Below are 20,361 nucleotides of genomic sequence, written 5' to 3' on the forward strand. Positions count from 1 at the left end.
ATTGGAGTCTATAGTATGATAGTTGGCGTAAATTAAAGTTATTGCACTTCTAATGTGGTAGATTGAGAGTAGCTTCAATAAATTAGAAGATAGAAGGCTTAAATGTGCTATGTATAATTTCTGTTGACCTAAGAAGTAAGGAGGAAGCGTTTTCCTGCATGTGAAGAAATAGAGGGGAAGCTATGGTTCTGATTCTCAAGCCAGTTATTTAGAAAGAGTCAATTCCTGCTCAGTAGGACTACTTAGGAGTAAGTGGTTGGCTGCGGTAAGTAGAAATAGTATAGGAAAAAGTACAGGAGAAATTGTATCCTGGAAAAACTATTTTATAGGACAGGGAGGAGACTGCAATCATATTCATGATACAGTATCAAGCTCGTATTAGTAATATTCCTTTATGCAAAATACAGCTTCAAATGTCAGTAAAATAAAACATCTTGAAATGAATGAAGCTCAAGTATCCAATTGTGAAATTGAAATACAACACTATTGATTGAAACCAGTGAAAAATGCTTATTGTCCACTCTATATTTAGCAGCCATCACCACCCCATGCCTGGAAGAATTGTCATATTGAATCTTAGCCATTTTCTAATATTTCCTTAAGAATGCAATAGGCTTTAAAAAAGCTTAGGCTTAAGACCTCCATAGAACCTTGCCCAAGATTCCAGTACTGTCAATATAACACTGCTGTTGGTTTCACTGATATTCAGATTAAATCCTACTGTCAGTGCAAGTCCACAGTTCCCGGAGAACCACCAGGCCTTATATATGATGGTGTATTGGAATGAGTAGTCCTCAAAAAAGCCAAAATGGCTTTAATTTAGGGTCATAAAATCAGGATTACCTGAATAAATGACTAAAAATGCTATCTTTAAATCTATCTTGACCCTATCAAGTAGTCCCATTGACCTCAACAGAATTAAGGCAGAATAGATAATTTTCAGATTGGGACAGAAAATTACAAGGTTTTTGTAATTTAGCAGAGTTCATACACATTTTAATTTTAATAATTCTTAAACACATTATGACATTTTACTTTTTTAATACAGCAGTAGAGCAATTTTATGCATGGGCATGGCTACAATTTTCAAGGTAAATGAATAGCTTTCTGGGTTTGGTTTGGTTTGTTTGGTTTGGTTTGGTTCTCTAACCTGTTTGTGAGGTTTGTCGTGTTAACAGGTATATTGAGGATCTTAACATTTGGTGTGCAGAACAGAAACCTTCTGTTACTTGATTGTGAGGAATCTGTTTGCTTTAAGAGAACTCTACTATGTCAAGTGTGTTTGATATACAGCACTGAAAGAGACCTTTTCCTCAGTAACTCTTTGAAGTTGGAGGTTTCAGTTATGTTTTCCATTCATACTGTCTGCTTGAGAGTGGCAAGTTTGAAAGGATTTTAGTTTTTTTATTGAGTTATGGTGTTAACAGGCAATGACCTAAAGGCTGGCAAAAATTGAAAAAAAATTAAATGTTAAGTATAATCTTAATATTGGCAGTTACCAGTTTTTAAGAAGGCAGGTTTTGAAAGTTACAGATGCTGTAGAGGATATCACCAGAGAGACATACTCTCCCCTTTTTGGTTCTGAAACTAATGACTTGCTTTTGTCTTATAAAACCTGATTTATTTTAAGTTTTCTTCATAGCAGGCATTATCATAAATGTTTTCTTATAATTGAGATTAATGTGGCTGAGCAAAAGGAGTGGTTTGGAGGGCTGTATTCATTTTGAGTGTTGTTCTAATCAGTTTTGGATACAGCATTTCACAATATATCAGTCTGCATCCAAACCTGCCTTATTATGTAGAATTAACTTGTTGGTGATTGATAGTAAGACTGCTCCATCTTGAGAAGTCATTTGTTTCGGAAAAAGTGTTAGGGATTCTAAGATTTTCAGACCACTGGGTCATGCAACTTTGACCTTATTGTGGCCTGAATGAAGCTTGAGAGAAAAACTGAAGAGGAAACAAGTTTCTTTTTTTGGGGGGGGGACAATACAGGTGTTTAATTCACTAATTAGAGACAGATTTGTACACTTCATCAAACCAAAGCATGACAGATATAAGAAACAATTTGTGATTCTATTTTTTCCCTCTGCACTTCCATTTATTTTCAAAAATATTTTGAAATATGACATTTTAAAAGAATCTTATATCAGTTTGTCACCTGACTATCTTATCTGTTGCATGCTAATAGTAATTACTCTGGGGATAAAAGGTAATACACAGGGAAGTTGTTGTTTATCTTTTTCTACTGCTTTTAAAAACTGTTTAGTGGCTTCTCTAATTCCTGCTGTGAAATTTGCATATTTTCTCCTCTGTCTATATTCCTATCAGCTCTGTCAGCATTTAGTTCCAGACAAAAAGTAAATATTCACATTTTACAGTGGGGTTGATACACATATACAGTTCACTAAAATTATTCTCTGGCAGAAAAGACTGAAATCTATAAGCATTTTAAAATAAAGCAGAGAAGTAAAATATGATCCCAAGTAAAACAAACAGGGCACTTTTAACACACGTCAACTTAGGTCATTTCAGTAATATGATATCTTGTTTATGTGGCATTACTTATATTTTATATTAAATATGTTGTTGCATGATTTATAGTTTGAAGGATGTGATTTTCAGTCTATATCCCTTTCTTGAGTAGTGGGGGGGAAATAAATTTCAGGAGTGCAGTTCCATTCAATTAGAACACCACAAAAATGTCCCAATTGTGAAATGTCCCCTAAACTACTTTGTTTAATATTTGACACCTTTGTGGAGTAGAGGTGGTATGTTTCATAAATCTGTGGCACTGCTTTGTCTTCACAGATTCTGTTTATATTATATATTAGAGTGGAGTAGCTGCACTTTACTCCCTTACGAGTTCTTAGAATGTGCATGGAAACAGTATTGTTTGCAGAGGGACTCTAAATATCAGGATGATATATATTTTCTATATGCAAAACATTAAAGTTAGTAGAAAACCTTCTTCACATAAAAAGAGAATCTTAAATTTATTCATGTAGGAAATGTCATAGCAAAGAAGAAAAACCCTGCTTCTTACTTACTTTATTGGTGCCAAACTATGGTTAGGTACAAGGGATATTTATAATATGTATTTGATAGCATAAACAAAGGACAGGTTGATGGTTTTACTCTGAATATCACAAGTTTCATTAGTGTGATATTGGTAATCAGTGCTAATATATTATTAGTGTATTAAAGTTAGAATGCATGTTAATTTGAGTCGAGGAGTAAATAACAAACACATTAAAATTAAGATTATTGGAAGAGCTTGGTCCAAGTATGTTGCTTATTCGACCTTATCCAGCCTCACTGATATATGATGATCACATGGATGAGTCATCCCATGTGTAAAAAAAATTTTTTTTACAATTATAGTAATGCATTGCAGTAAACTGGTGTTCAAGTGTGGAAAAGCAAACATAGTGAACAAGGGTTTGTCTTTGAGGGGGGAGGAGTATTTGCCTCTAAGATGAACCATATGACAAAACAGGCTTTAGTTCAAAATACTATTTTGTAAAGCAGCAGAATATTATTTCCCTGTCATTGTATATGTATGCACAACTCAGAGTCTGTACAATAAACACATTCCATCCTTTCATTTAATCAGAGGGGGACTTGTCTGCAGGATGCAAACATGCATTCTGTTTTTGTTTTTGTTTTGATATTCTTTGCACTCAAACTTTGTGGGGTTATATGATCTTATGGACAATATTAGTGTAAATTGTGTTCACACAAACTGAGAATGCATGTCTGCACAAGCTATTGTGGTGATGCAATTCACCATTGAAAGAAATGAGACTACTACTACCACAATAATTTGAAGATAGGACTTTACATTTCTTATGAGAATAAAAGCTTTATAAAACACCCACAAAACTGTGATATTTATTCTTTTTTCTATGACTATATTTAAAATATTAATGAACAATGTAGTCTACAAGGAAGAGAATAAACTATAGTGTAGTATTTATGTTCGCTTGAAGTTACTGCATTGGTTTGTCAGAGGAAAAAGTGTTGTAATGTAACATTACATTATCAGTGTTATATATTAATGTCTACTCAGAGATCATATTATGTTAATTTGGTATTTACTCCTAGGTAAGTCTGTATAGAATATGCAGCTTAAGTGAAGAAACAGCTGTCTGTAAACTAGTCAGTTTCTTTGCATTTTAAAGCATTATAGGAAAATGGCTAAATAGCATTAATTATAGAAATGGAATGAGACATGGAATAATGTACTTAAGTCGGAAATTTTAAGCTTACTTTCCCAAAATCAAACCGATTGGATTTAATGGGTTTTACTTCTGAGTAAATATACTTCGGGATCTTGCAAAAAAAAAAAGTTCTATCAGAATTAATGGCACTCTCATGTAATGGCTGCAATAAAATGTTTAAGTCACACTGGTTTTTTAATGGGACTCCAGTATGCTTAGCTGGGTGTAGAATTGCAGCCATATAGGTTGTGGGATGTAAGTTACAGTTGGGCTGTAACAAATAACTGCATTGCTTGCTATGAGCAGCCTGAGTTTTAAAATAAGAAGGAAACAACCATTGTGTCTAATTTCGAATTTATTTTTTTCTGCTACAGTGGTGCCTCAGGTTACATACGCTTCAGGTTACATATGCTTCAGGTTACAGACTCCGCTAACCCAGAAATAGTGCATCAGGTTAAGAACTTTGCTTCAGGATGAGAACAGAAATCGGGCTCCGGCGGCGTTGTAGCAGAAGGAGGCCCCATTAGCTAAAGTGGTGCTTCAGGTTAAGAACAGTTTCAGGTTAAGTACGGACCTCCAGAACGAATTAAGTACTTAACCTGAGGTACCACTGTACCTTGAAAAAACTGTGGCATATAAAGAATTAAAAGTGCAATATTTGTTATAACCATTGCAAAGAAAAGTTACTAAATATTTAATTCTCTTGTGAGTGTACATGTGCTGATCATTATTTTGGGCCTTTCTGGGTAACATACTGGTTAATTGAGTAAGCTGTGAGTCAGGAAGTGCTTGATTCAGTTTAGCCACACTTGCACTGAGTGATCTTAGCCAACCCACTATCTTTCAGCCTCAACGCTTGCTTTGTAATATGAGAATAACAATGCTGACTTTTAAACAAGACTGTTAATGGCAGGGCTGAGCCTACAATCACTGGTAGGACAGCTGAATCAAAATTTGGGCATCAGCAATTATTTATGTTTGTATCCCACCTTTCTCCTGCCATGGTACCCAGGTGGTCAGTCATCCAGACATTGACCAGACCCAGACCTGCGTCTCATGTGACTTTAGGCCCTGAAAATTATCAGTCAGTTATTATTTCAATGTGTTGGTTGCTGTTTTCTACTTTGGATTCCCTGATATCTTGTATAGGTCCTGATTACTGATATCCTACATGTGAAGTGTTTTGAGCACTTAGAATATTGGGTGGAATCCAATTACTGCACTTGCACTCACAAAAGGGCTTTTGATTCAGCAGAGGCATCTGCTAATGGAAGAAGATGAGATAATTTTTGCCAATTCCCCCTTCTCCCACCACTCCCCCCCAAATCAGCTCCAGACAGTTGAGGAATCCTCTCCAACAGGGTGGAAGTTAGTGTGGGAGGGTGAAGGAGGGATGGCAGAAATCAACTATATCCTCTTCAGTTAGTGGATGCCTCTGGTATATCAAGAGGATTTATGAACACAAATTCCCCACCCCCAGTATTATATAGAAATTACTTTGAAGTGAATTTTTGAAACCAAAGTGATGTTAAAACAGTGTTGCTGTTTACGCAAATTATCAAGCAGAAGAATTTTGGTTAATGACTAATTCGTGGTCCTTTTAAACATCACTTAAAAGTTTTCTTTTAGCTAATTAGAAAGAAACAAGAATGTGTAGTGCTGTATAAATACAGTTGGCTCAATTTTGCCTATAGAGTGTCAAAATTCTGGTTAATCTGAAACTGCGAAAGTAATGAAATTTTCTTCAGCAGTAATACTTTATCTCTATTTTTTTATCTCATATCAATAGGCTATAACTACTGAAAAAACAAGAGGAGCATGCTACTAATTTCGCAAAATGTCAAATTGTTGAAGTTAGTTTAAAAATTGAACTATGTGCAATTAAAGTGTGAAGTGTATTATTAAAAACTACGGTAAGACTGAAAAATTAGTGTACACCCTCCTACAATTAAAATAGTACCATTCTTTTCACCACAAAATGTTTCGATATTGCACAGTTACTGAAATGTGGGTTCTGCTGCTAGTATTTCCCCTAACCCCCATGTGTTATTACTTGCTGTAATTTCAGAATGGGAATCCAATAGGATTTATCTGGTTTTTCTTAACTCTTTTTCAGTAGTTATTGAGGCTAAGAGGTCGCTGTAATTTGACGTAGTATTAGATATGGTGTATTGTATTTACTTTGGGATGTTCAATTTCATTGCAATTTATATCTGTCTCAATATTAAGCAAGTATTCTGATTCATTACAATGCATCAATAAAACTCACCTCATTTCTAAACTACATAGTCAATTATAATTTTGTACTATTAAGTTTCATAAATTCATAATTTCTTCAGCTGATTGTCCACATTTTGTCCTGTACTAGGAGCACTTTTAAAAGTAAATTTAGTTTAATTTTTGCATTGAGATTTACCAGTGAATATAAATTTCTTAACATCAGGATAAAGTCTGGTACTTAATTTACACCACTGGAGTGGAAAGCTATTAATTTCTGCTTAGAGCTCTATATCACTTATTCAGGTTTAGTGGCATCCTCTGTGGTTTAACTGGGGAAAAAGCTTAGCATTGTTCTCTCAGAACGTTCTGTAATAGGGGTAGAGCGGCAACTGGACATGAATGAGTGCGCATGTAATTCTCTAGTTTTGGGTAGGGTGGGGGGTGGAGGAGGAGGAGAAGGAACAGTTTTGAAGCTTTATTGTGCAATGACCAGCCAACCACGTTGCACGCAACCTGCTGTTGTATCCTGGTTTATAAGGCAAGTAAGTATCCCCGCTAGTTTAGAAAAGCGGGACTGTCATAAAAGATGGCACACCCAGGTTGAATTCTTCATATTATGGAATGCTGAAAAGCAATGCTGAAATGTGACAAGACAGACTGATAAGACTTCAGGTGAGGCTTTTTAATTTTCTTTCATCCACTGCCGGTTGGCAAATCAAGATTTGGGGCAGTGGAAGCCTTTAAGCAGTGCAGTCTTTCTCCAGTTCATATTGAGCTTGAATTAACACGTATTGATCAGCTAATGGGAGACAAGATCACAGGGGTTAGATCTGTATTTTTACAATATTTTGTAAATTTGAATTCTCTTAAGCATCTATTCAGTTGCATAACTGCATGACACAATTGGATTTCCTCATATGCAGTTAATGAGAAGATGCGATAGTACTACTATAGTTTCAAGAATGGCATGAGGTTCCTTTTATTTTTAAAAGTTTAATGTTTTCAGGGTGTTTAGTATATTATAATTCTGATGTTCAGTGGCAGCCAAGGACATGAAATACTCACTTTTGTGGGGGGGAGACCTTCTTTCCTCCATACGACTGGGCCCTTTAAAAAAAAAAAACCCTCAGTTTAATCATGTCTCTTTTATAACGTAGCATTTTTAAACTTGAGTACTCCTACCAATGTAGATGATGGATTCAAGCTTCTTTTACAAATTAAAAATATTTAATCAGATGTTTAGCTTTCAAAAAAATAATTGCTTGCTACAGCAAATCAAAACTAGCTCTTTCTTAAGTAGTTTTGGTAGAAAAATGTCTTTGTGGCTGCTATCCTATATATACACCTGGGAGTTAATTCCACTGAATGCAGTGGTGTTTAGATATGCATAGGATTGCATTGCAGATCAAATACTTGTGTTTAGCATTGCATTAAAATACTTTTAATGTGTATAGTTCATGGTGAAAATGATTATAATTAAAATTAAATAAAAGTTTGATATTGCCCTCCATGGGATGGAGATTCTCCAAGTGTTTTCCAGATATTGTCAGAAGAATGTTAGCCATACAGTAAACAAAAAAAGAGCATTATCTTGCAACATATACATTTAAAACAGTAATGTAAATCTATAAAGCACATTTTTCTTCAAATAGAATATAAAAACTTCAGTTAATTTATTTACTAACACTATAGCCTTGTGCCCAATCCTATTAAGATAAGTGGGACACATCCGATAAATATGTATAGGATTGGGCTGTGGTGAATTTAAAATGAATTTCAGCTTATGTGTCAAGATTTTTGTATCTGTGAAGATTAAATAGTATTTGCAGAAGCAAAACAAAAATAAATAAATAAAAGAGCTGCAGAAAGTAAATATCCCACATAAATTGTTTTTTAAATTAGAGAATGAGGATGCTTTTACTCATTTATAATTTTGCTTCAAATTGGTTATTTTTATATTGTAAGAATCAAGTCATTTGATAATTATTTTAATAGTTTTATACATATTGCAAGAGTGAATTACCTAATTTAACTATAAATGGTGCTGAAATGCCCTTAAAATGTAACAAGTTAGCTACCTTGGTCCACGCCTCTATGTTTATGTATTGCTATCTGGAAAAGTAATGGCTCACTTGGAAATCTTTGGTTGTAGCTAAAAACATTTAAATAGTGTACGTAGCCTATTTTAAAAGGTTTAGAGGACAACAAATGTTCTACAGGATTTCATGTGTATGAGTGCTTGTGTGGTTTATTCCTATTTTAATTCAAAGGAAACTTGAGCAACTGACATGCTGATTATAGGACAATCCTGTGCCATACTATCCTGTGCTCGTCACTATCCACTTATTATTTCTCAACCTTTGCAGTACGGTGATGTTGTACTTTGGAATGAATTCTGATTTGAGCCAAAGGTAAATGTGGTCTTGCTGCTACTTCTGTGGTGATTTGTAAGCTGTTAAGGCTAGGCAAGAGTGACAGATATGGCGACTTTATAGTGTTGTTGTTTTTTTGTATTATTTGTAATGGACAAGGATAGGATTGCACAGTTAAAAAATATTTGCTATTTATATTGTTGGACTGCGGTTTAAAAAATATTCCAACATTTACTTGTAAACTGCTTCTGCTGTTCTGCAGGAACACAATCAGAGTCTTTCACACAAGTAGACGTATTCATTTTTGTCTTAAAATTTTACGATATGGAAGTGACACTTGGTTTGCCAGTCATATATACTTCTAGAGGATCAAGATCAAATCCGCAGTTGAAGTTGATGTTGACCAACTTCAATGTCTTTGCCTAACCTACTGCACAGGGTTGTTGTGAGGATAAAATGATGAGAGGGAGCAGTGTATGCCAACAGGAAAGATGAGATATAACAGTAATAGCGAAATAATAGCAATAGCTTAGCAGGTGGCCACTGTGCCCCAGATTCGGAGTTTTTGAATGTCTTTCCCACCTAAAATTGTATGAGCAATATTTATTATTTCTGTTTGATAGTAGAAACATCTGCTATTTTATAGTTAGTAAATAAATTAGGTTTGGTCTTGGATGTAAGGCAGCCTTAGGATGTATAAAATCAGTAATAGCTTACAAAAGGTGATGATTGCAGTTATCTTCAGTCAACATTTTCATTTGTGTGTTGCCTGATTTAAAATCTACCTCTGGCCTTCTCATCACATGGCCACCATGTGGATATTTTTTGAAATGGCCTCTATGTGGCACACATTTGATAATGCAACCCATTTCTTGTGATGCAATTTGTTCTTTTTAACATGGCTTGTGTCCATGCTCCTAACAAACATTTCTGTCAGTGATTTGTGACTGTAGACTGTAGTCAGAAAAGTCACAGAATATGGCCACCACACTGCAGAGGCTGGTCTATTTGATAGCTATATTATGAGAAGCAGTTCTCAGTTTTCTTAGTCTTTGTTTTAAAAAACTTCAACAGATCAGTAGTATTCACTAGAAACTGCCTTGAAACTCTGAAACAAATTAGTGCTTTTCTGACGCAACAAAGATTCTTTCAGTGTTCTATTCTTATCTGCTGTATGTAAATATTTACACATTTCCATAAATTGAAAAAGGTACACATTGGTTTTTTTAGCAGATTTGTAATTGCATAATAATGTGTGGTAATGGTAGCCATTGCTTACATGTTAATGTAATATTAGAAAAGCAATAGCTTGTTTTTAATAGAGATAAAAGTAGAAAACAGGAACGCAAGCTTTGTATTTTTGTTTTTGTTCTTTATTAGTTATTGCAAACATTTAATTCCTTGCCTTATGGTTTAAACATCTTTGAAAGTAGATTATATGATGAAAAGCATTGATGAAAATAAAATTAATAATTACTATTTTTAAAAACCAGCAGCACTCAGTTCATAATGAAACAGAATGAAGATTCTTCATGTATCTCTGGTCCCATACTATTTAGGCTTTCAAATCTTAAACAATAACAAATACCAGTGCTTTGATTTGTGCTCAGAACAAGACTGGCAGCCGGTACAATTATTTCAGAACTTGTGAGATATGTTCCCTTTGATCAGTGCCAGTCAGAAACCTGGTACAACTGGTACTTAAGAGGCAGCTGCACATACAGTTCATTACAGTTAGCTAAGTGGGATCTTATCAGAGCATGAATAATCATAGCCAGACCATCTCTGGGTAGGAGAGTCAAAGTTAGTCAAATGTACATCATGCCATTAAAGTATTTGGGGCTCCAAATGTAAGGCTAGATAGAGCAACGCCAAGGTACAAACGTGATCCTTTAAATAAGACCACAAAAGCTATTAGTCTGCAAACAATAAATAGCTCGCTGATGACTGGCAGAAGAGGGACAAAGGATGTTGTCATTTCTACAGCAGGCTACTACATTTTTTATTCTGTGGGTGGAGAGTGACGATAGAGTGTTCTCTTCCTCATCTGCTAGTCCATTAATGGATCAGCTGACAGTTCTTGTTTAAGGCTACCAGGCTAGTGCTTAGGAGCCGAGTATCACCTAGAAAAGGCTAATGTAAACTCTGTACCAACACTATCTCCATCTGGACTAGGTTTCTGATTATTGGTCATGATCAATTTCCCTATTCTTGAGAAGCAGATAGATAGGGTAAAGCATTAAGAAAATTATCCAGACTATCCCATCTTACTCTATTTTAGTGCAAGCATGAGCCTTAGACTTCAAATTGTGCTTGCTTTGTGTGAACTTGCAGTTTGAGCACTGCATTATTTGTAGAAGTTTCAGTCACTCTTGACTGACAGCATTAAATAGAATTTTGGCATGAGATCACACTACCTCTGCATTGTCTTATCTCTGTGTAGTTTTGTGTACATGGATGATGTCACTAGACAGCACCTTAAAACCCACTGATACAGTATCAGGATTTTCTTTGTTTAGGATCCAAAGAGGTAATTTGTGTTCCTCAAAGGACTTGGCCATGACCAGTAGGATTTTCAACTTTGAAAAATGTAAGCCTCATTACCTAAAACATCTCAATCAGTTTTAACTAGTTTTTAAGTTTTGCTGTTGTTAAGATCCTGGCCTTTTAAGCATTCCTGTTTTTTGTTTTTTGTAACGCATGTCTTTATGAGCCAAACAATTCTTGCTAATCTTAAACTTTGCTGTAAATTGCATGCCCCTAGGAAGTCTGTACAAAGGACTTTTCTTAGATGTAGGAAGCTGACATAGATGCCAGGCACAGCAAACACATTTCATATTCCGTTTAAAAGTCTTGTTGGTTAGAGAGCTCTGCTCTACTTGTTTCCTACAAAATCTGTGCCAGTTGTTACATCGTAATCTGAAGTACTTGTTTTGAAACTATGCTTTGCATAAATATGTTACAAATGTTCGGCATTGTTAATGAATTATTGCTGTCTTGGCCTTTCTATAAATACCATGGATGGACCTGTGTAAATTACAGGTATGAGCTTCTAGATGAGCCTTTTTTCAATGTTTATGCCTAGGCATTCCATTAAGCTGCTATTTTGCCCATGAACAATATCATATTCTGAATCAGAAAGTTGCTGTTAGTACAAAGATGGATTGTGGCAGTTTGGGCCAGTCCCAGTTATATTACTGATAAATCATAAATTCAAGTCAGAAACCATGGGCTGTTAATTGTAAGGGCTTTGAAAGCTTGACTGTGAATGCTTGCTTATTCTAACATGTATAACAGAGATCTTTTGGGAAGCCTTATTCTGGCATATAAAAAAGATACAATGCTGTTTTCTCTAAGCAACCAGGACACTGTGATAAAGTTGTCTAATACAAGGGTTTTTAAGGTAGACACAAGTCTGCAAGGTTCATGTTAGACTAACAAGCTTGTTTTAAGTGAGATGACACACAAAAATGACCTAAGCCAAGTAGCGATGTCACAGTTTGAGTTGCATAGCTGCCCTCGCGTTGGCACAGAGGTCATCTTGCTTGCTGTTTTCTTTATACATCAGGCTGATGTAGCAAGCTATTGGCATTTGATAAAAAGTTGTCATTTCCATCTTCCATTGTACGTGGTACATTTCTATTAGATTTTTTAAAAAAACCGGCATCTGAAAAGAAAACCCTGATAGTTGATAATGGAAAATAACTATAAGCAATTCATCCAATTGCACATGCAAAAACTCATAATCAAGCAATTGATTGCAAAAACAATTGATACAAAATGTGTATTCTATGAGTTTTGAATCTACCAGATCTTCTGCTTCAAATACATTATCTTTCTCTGTTGCTATTACTATATTTTCCATCACCATACACTAGTATTCAGCAATTTTTATTTTATTTTATTTAAATGAATTCTAATGTTGAGAGGTGAATTATGGATCTTTAAAAATAATAGAAATTTTAAGTAAGTTCAGCTGGGTTCATGTTTTTGTGGCAACACATAGAAATGTTCCAAAGTTTGTGCATTAGGTACTTTAGTTGCAATGGAAAAAGATGAGAGAACTGACTGAACACAGTTGACATTGGTGTATATTTTTGGGTCAAATCCAAATCCAACTGAAAAAGTACTAACATTGACCATTATGTATTAATTATTCTATTCCTCTCATTGTTACTAATTTAATGAAATTGCTCCAGTATAAGTTGTTGCATTACATAAACGTTAATTAACATTTAACACAGCAAAAGGTTAAAAAGCGTTTTCATCCAGTCTTGTTCATAAGCCCAGAGAAAGGTACTTGTTTGTACTTTCCCCCCTTGTTCTAATCTGCTATTTATTTGTAAAAGGGGCATCTCTTAAATTCAGGCTAGTTTTTTTTTTAAAGTAAAAAAAGGTTAGCAGAGTAGAAACACCTGCCTCAATGCTTCCCGCCGCACACGTACACTTTTTCCTGCTGCGCAGGTCACTCCATTAACCTTGCCCCCTCTTTACCAGGTAGTAGGAAAGGGCTTCTTTTTTTGTTCTTTCCTGAAGGAAAGTGCTACCATAGTTAGTCCAGCCACACTTGTTATATTAATTTTATTTTTTGATCCTATGTGACAGGTGTGGTCAGAGGTAGGCTTGGGCACTGCTTGCATGTGAGCCAGTTGAGCTGGCAAAGGAACGGTAGAGCACTCGGCTTTCCCAGTCTGATCAGCTTTCAGAATGGCGATGCAAAGTATCCTGTCACATTTTGTCAACTCAGTCGGCTTTTCTGCAGTCAGTAAAACCCAATTGGTCTGGCAAAGCAGTGCGCTCACACCCTGCTTTGCCAACCCAGTTGTTCACCATTTAGTTGCCAATGGTGGCCAGGTGAGTGGTTAAATATGAGACTATAATCAATTTTCCACTACTACTTGGAGATCAAAGAGAGCTTTAATTTCATTTTGATCGCCGTGACTAAAATTGAGAAAATAATATGACATTGCAAAGGAGAGTAGAGTTGTACCCTTAATGGTGTGTATATAAAAACGTTTTTATAGGTTCTCTTCTTTTCATGCAGCATCTAAAAAAGCTGACCACACTGCTCAACTATTAAAAGTTATGTTGGAGAATAGCCCTCATTTATCTGGTCACATTATATGAAAATAAACCTAGAGAAAAAGGTGGCTTATAAAATTAATATTTCAAAACCCTTTTAAAAGGTAAAGGGACCCCTGACCATTAGTCCAGTCATGACCGACTCTGGGGTTGCGGCGCTCATCTGACTTTATTGGCCAAGGGAGCCGGCGTACAGCTTCCGGGTCATGTGGCCAGCATGACTAAGCCACTTCTGGCGAACCAGAGCAGCACACGGAAACGCCGTTTACCTTCCTGCCGGAGCGGTACCTATTTAGCTACTTGCACTTTGACGTGCTTTCGAACTGCTAGGTTGGCAGGAGCAGGGACCGAGCAACGGGAGCTTACCCTGTCGTGGGGATTCAAACCACCGACCTTCTGATCGGCAAGTCCTAGGCTCTGTGGTTAACCCACAGCGCCACCCGCGTCCCTCACAAAACCCTTTTAAAAAGTCTAAAATGTCCAGTGTCCATTTCTATATATGTTGTTGTTCTCTGTATTTGTGATTTTGTAAAGTGAGATCAGGGTAGTGTGGTGTGCATGGTAGAACTAAGTTATGAATGTAACTGTTTACAATAATCTAACAAGCTTTGTGATACTTGTTAAATGGTTTGAGAGAAGGTATCCAATGATATACACTGCCCTAAATCTAGTGTTCTTGTGTGTATCATCAAATATGATCAACATAACTAGTTTTCTGAAAAGTACTGTTTTTATTTTATTTTTATTTTTATTTAACTCCTATAACCTTGTACTGTGTTCTAGTATCTAGTTCTTGGATTAGAGTCTATGGAAACTGTAGTGCTGCTTTACCATTATCTCTACAGACATAAAATAGAGTGTAGTAGATAAGGCTTTTGACATCTTGATGAGTTTATGCATTACAACTTGCTGATATTATTAGTGCATACTATAGAGCATATTTTCTAGAGCCACTTCATGTTACCTTCTAAAAGTCCTAAACGGCTTTGCCCCTTCCTTGTATGATAGCTATATACACAACTCTACAGAGAAAGCCAAATGCTGCATCTTTGACCTTTCTGTTTATCAGTAATCTAATGAGACATATCTGCTGTAGTTACAACATTTCTTGCACTAGTTCTTGCTAATAGCACAGACCCTGTCCATTGGGGGCTAAGAATATTTAATCCTTTAACGCTGACATATACAACACATAGCCATGTCAGCTACAGCTGTTTCCAAACATCAGTAACAAAATTATAGACAGGTTTTGAAGCTTCCGTGGTGAAAATGAATACATCTGAGGATTCAACTTGCTGACAGTGTTTATGTAATTTAATCTTACCATCTGGAAGAAAGTAAACATTTTTTAGAAAATTAAAGTTAAGGAAATAAACCCCTTGTGGTTTTTAAATTTTGTTATGTTCATTAAAATGTACAATTGCAAGTTCATTGTAGCTTTTATCTTGAAGATTATTATTCAGAAACCCTTGAGACATCAACTCTTATGTTAAAAATTACTTTTTTATTCCCTAGTTGTGATTTTATTTTTTTGCACAACCTGTAAAAAAGGAAGAATGAACAAAGTTTTTTGTTGTAGTGGAATTGCAAAATAAAAATATCATTAATCTCGGGATCCAGCAAGTGTTAAAATTTAATCAAGACTTCTAATTCTTGGAATAGCCAAGCAAGCCTCTTGGTAAGGTGATAACCTGGGTGATGAGCCATTAAGCGGGAATAAGGGGCTTGGTGCAAGATGGCAAATGAGTGGGGCCCCTTCCCCCAGCGGAGAAAGCCATAGTTTAGAGTAGAGAGTCTTGGAGCAGCGATGCCATCTAGAAGGAAAGCAGCAAGCTGGAGAGAGAGTTAGAGAAATATTTGGCAGCAGTTTTGATTTCTGTTTGAATCTTAAGGCTGCAGCTGTGGGAGAAACACGACCCTGTTGGCGTGGTAATGCTGTGAACGCCTCCATCATAGACTCAGGTTGTATATATGTGTAAATAAATAATATATCATAAGGACACCACAGTCTCTACTGTGCCTCATTCCCAAAAGGAAATACAAACTCTGGGTAAGCATCTGGAACCCCCGGAATTTTTCACTACTCAGAGATTGGGGTGGTGTGCAACAATATGATTAGGTCTAAAATATTTTAAATATTGTTTATACTTAAGTTTTGAAGATTTAGGCCAGAGGGACTTAACAGAATCCAGTTGGTGTTCCTGCGCTCACAGAAGGGCTTTTTAATCTGGATATTATTTTTTCTTCCCCCTCCCCTTCCCCATGCATCCCCCATGCCTCCTTCCATTTTGTCAGGCAGGAGTCCCCCAACCCTTTGGCACTGATTTGTGCATAGCACTAGGGGCTGCAGGGGGAACAGGGAATTTGCAGAAATTGTCTTCATTATTCCATTAGCAGAGGCATCTGCTGGATTGAAATCCCTGAGTGCAATGGCACCAAGTGGATTTTTGCACATTGATAATAGGCTTAGGTTCACTTACAGTCCAATCCTAGGCATGTTTTGTCAGAAGTAAGTCCCACCATGTTAAAATAGGGCAGACTACTTGCTAAGTCTATTTAGGCTACCTATATGTTGCACTGTATGTGTTGCAATTAGACTTTCTTCTTGACTCATTCGTTCTTTGAAGCAATTCCAAGTTTCCAGTTTATTTCTTTAACATTTTTTAAATTATAGTTATGTGTTTGGAGTGGTTCTTCCATTTTTTAAATCTCCCGTTAATCTTAATCTTTACCTCCTCTCACTGACGGCAATGGCAAGGAATTTACTGCACCATTTCTTTGGGGCTTATCAAAGGAATGAGGAGGCTTTGGATACTGTTGTTCCTTGGCTTCCTCGCAGAACACATTTTTCTTAAGCTCTAACTTGCATGGAGAACTGACAGCACACCATGGAGGACTCTGCCCATGGACCTCCCTTTCTGCCTGCCCAGAGGTAAGTTCACAGTGACCTCTGGGATCTCAGCTGCTCTCATGAGAAGCAAAGGCTCCCTTAAAGGCTGAAAAGGGGTTCGTTATGAGAAATCAGGCCTTGTCATAAAAGTGAACATTCCTGCTTGATTCCACAAGTAGCATTGGAGTGAAAAACATAGAACTGCTCCTCTTAATTGCAAATATACCAAGAAATAAAGGAGTAAGACAAAAGCGATGATTAAAATAGGACCACATTTTATTAAATGCATCTGCAGGAGAGTGAGAAGTATAGGAAGCTAACATTAACTTCAACCTTGGGCAGCCCGTACCTTGTCCAACTTAAGAGCATGACAAAGCATAGCTCCAAACTAAAAAGTGGTCCAAAGCAGCCCATAGAGGTATGACCAAGACCTACCACACTCATGTTCTCATGACACAGGCACCAGCATGTATTTTGCCTTCTCCCTGACCGACAGCATCAATGCTTCCACACTTAGCATAGCAGGATTGTATTCACATGTGCAAACTTTTCTGGCCAGTGAAGTAGGCATTTTCCTGTATCATCGACCACTATGGAAATGGAGCTTCCTGCCTCCACAGGAACTAATGGAGCAATTAGTTCCTTAGAAGGTTTGAAAAAGACTGTATGGAGGGAAGGTTCAGAGGGTAGGAGCTGAAGGCCTTCTCCTATAGATGAGATACAGAGGTGGGCTTGACCTTACTCCCATTCTTAGACATCTGGCAACAATTAAAAAAACACAACCCTGTACATTTGTCTGTCAGCATGCTCTGTTTTTTTCTGGGCAGTCAGGTAGGAGCTTCTCTTTGTGGCCAGCCAGAATAAAGAGAATCTGAATCCTTTTGAATGGCAAACCAAACACCAGCACCCCAATGCATTTCAGTGCTCATGGGGTCCCAAATAATGTTTTGGTGAAGCAGAATGCTGCTCCACCATCCTTTGCTAAAACCAGAACTTTGAACTGGGGCATCAATAACTTTATTCTTGAAATGCACAACACAGTTCTTGAGGGCTCCTGGGGTCCTTTCTCCACAGTAAAAGCCAGCAACCTCTAAATTGCCCCAAAGTGCTCCTCTAGTCATTTGTCCTTGCCACCCACACTCCCACATGGGAAGTATGATTATGTGCATGAATCAAGATGTGGTAATTTGATCTTCAGCATTTTTTCTTTTTTATAGCCAGGCAGTAAAAAGATTTCAAAAAACACCCTTCTGTAATATTGTTGCTTGCTCCTCGGGGAAAATGCCCATTATTACTAAACCAGGATCCATACTGAACTGTAATTATATTTATAGTATCAAGTCCTGACACAGACATCATGACTTGAGTATGACCACACATAGATAAAAGTTCTGGTTTCTTTGGAGCCCCTTACAAAATTGATTGAATCTCTGACTGAAATGTTTTCCACTTTAATGAAGGTAAGAATTGGTTAGAATGCCACTGACATTTTCATATCAATTTTATAAACACTTCTCTCACTGTTGCTTCGATGCATCCCGTGTACACTTCCCAGCATGATCTCAATGCTATAGAAGAGCCATAAGTTATACAATAACTTATGTAGCAACAAAACAATTTTCTACATTCTGAAAGGTTTATATGCATAACTGTTCAAAGCCAGTTAATAAAATACAATATGAGTGAGAATAGGATTACTATTAGTTACTTCAAAGATATACAGAGACCATTTCAAATTACAAAAAGGAGGCAATGCAGAAATAAAATTAGATTCTCTACTGAATAATACCAATAGATTTTTATGTGCAAATAAATTTACAATGAGGGCAGTGATAAGCCCTGGACCAGCTGATTGTGAAACACACACTGCATTGGTTTAGATCTTACCATTGTGCATTTCAGTACCTTTGTAAAACTAAGTGATGCGCAAATCTTGCCAAGTCCTAACTTTATGAATCTGACCTAGACAGCTTGTTTGAAATAAATACACAGATGAATAGGTTCTTAAACATTTATAGTTGTGCCCTGTGTTAAATGAAAAGACCATGTTTAATGTTGATGCAATAAAAATTAATTAGTTGTAAGTCAGGTTTTGCTTCAGTTGTAATTAGTTTAGTGCATAATTATTATGTCTAATAGCAATCTGAGATCTGCAAGCATTTTGATCTTATTCCAAGTTTTTAGAATAACGCCTTTGTTAGATTTATATCATCAGTGGCTAATAAAATCTTATTAGTCAACCATATTACAGAGACTGTAATTTTTAAGTGGCTGAAACAACATTTACACTGATGTCAGTTCCATCATAGAGACATATTTTACAGTGAACATGTTCTTTACTTAATTGGAAAAGAATTAAATAATATAATGGTCATAATTCTCTTTTTGGAAGGAAATGTTTCATGTCTCTTTCCTAAAGTATATATTACAGAGGGCAAATAGGGGTTTCCAAAAAGCAAACCCAGAACCCTTTCACGCACAATTTGGCATTTAAAAAACCACAATTTGTCCACTAAATATTTCATAAAGCTTTTAGCATAATAAAAACAAACCTTAAATGATTTGTGTGAACCTTTGATGTTCACACAAGTGATTTCACATATCTACCAAACTCTTGCCCTCCAGCTGTGAAAAGACTGAAGCTAACAAATGCTATAGTTTTGTAGAACGTTCGTGTTTTGGGTGTGGATTTTTTCCATCCTGTGAGCTATGAAAATTCAAAGACTGCATTTCCTTACAAATGTTTATAAATGGGAAAGCAACTTATCCACCCATATTGCTAGGGACACTGAAGCTGCTTCCTCACAAAGTGATCATACACTGCTGTGTTAAGCCTATTGCAAGGGTCTATCCAGTTGGAAGATCCATTGGAAGGAGAATCTATATGGCGGATGCCATGTGCCAGCGCAGGAGGAAGGTGCCTCAGTGGAAGGCAAACTGCAGGATGGAGATGAAGACCTGCTGCTTATAGATCTCTTCATTCCCACTGCATGTCTGTGTGCACCAGCATAAGAGGAAAGTTCCTCAGCAGAGGGCAAACTTCAGGAGCTGCTGCTTACAGATCTGTTCACTTCATTTGTGTCAGTGGAGCAGGAGGAGTAGCTAGCATTGAAGGAAGTGCTGGTGTTTTCATCAGTAGAGGAGAACATGCAGGAAAAGTTTGAGGCCTGCGTCTGTGCACCAAAGGAGCAGCTGGCTAATGCTGAATTGGGTGAGAGAGAAAAACCCCCACTGATTTTCCTCCTGGGTGCCCCAAGATGGCCTTGTGGGCTGGGGACCAGTCCCTACGCTGGGTGCAGCCCTTAAGCAGGCCTCAGCAGCAAAGGTCACCCAGGGTCCCCGGGGTATGGGGGGCAAGAGCAACTGGGAGGATTACCTGTCTTTGGACCCAGGAAGCATTTGAGAGATGTTGGGAGTGAGCAGTGAGGGGAATTCTGGGCCGCCAGCTTGGGTGGACTGGGCCAGCTGATCCTGAAGAAGGTTTCCCCAGATAAAGACTTGTGGCAGAACATGGATTTGCAGTTTGGAGCAGAGGAAGAAGTGGACTCACCAGGGGTAGCAAGAGGAAGAAAAA

At 36.9% G+C, this 20,361-nt stretch overlaps 1 protein-coding gene across 25 annotated transcripts in view; it reads left to right on the forward strand.

Annotated features, from left to right (window-relative positions):
* Positions 1-20,361, forward strand: part of TENM3 (teneurin transmembrane protein 3) — a 1,288,912-nt gene that overhangs the window by 892,711 nt on the left and 375,840 nt on the right. The window contains exon 1 of one of the 25 annotated variants that reach the window (XM_079991321.1): positions 7,100-7,115. The exons of the other annotated variants lie outside the window; for them this stretch is intronic. The gene's annotated coding sequence lies outside the window, so the exon portion shown is untranslated. Of the gene's footprint in view, positions 1-7,099; positions 7,116-20,361 lie in introns of those variants that run through there. 25 annotated transcript variants of the gene reach the window in all.

This window comes from Podarcis cretensis (assembly GCF_951804945.1).
Source record: "Podarcis cretensis genome assembly, chromosome: 9".
Classification (NCBI taxonomy): Eukaryota; Metazoa; Chordata; class Lepidosauria; order Squamata; family Lacertidae; genus Podarcis; species Podarcis cretensis.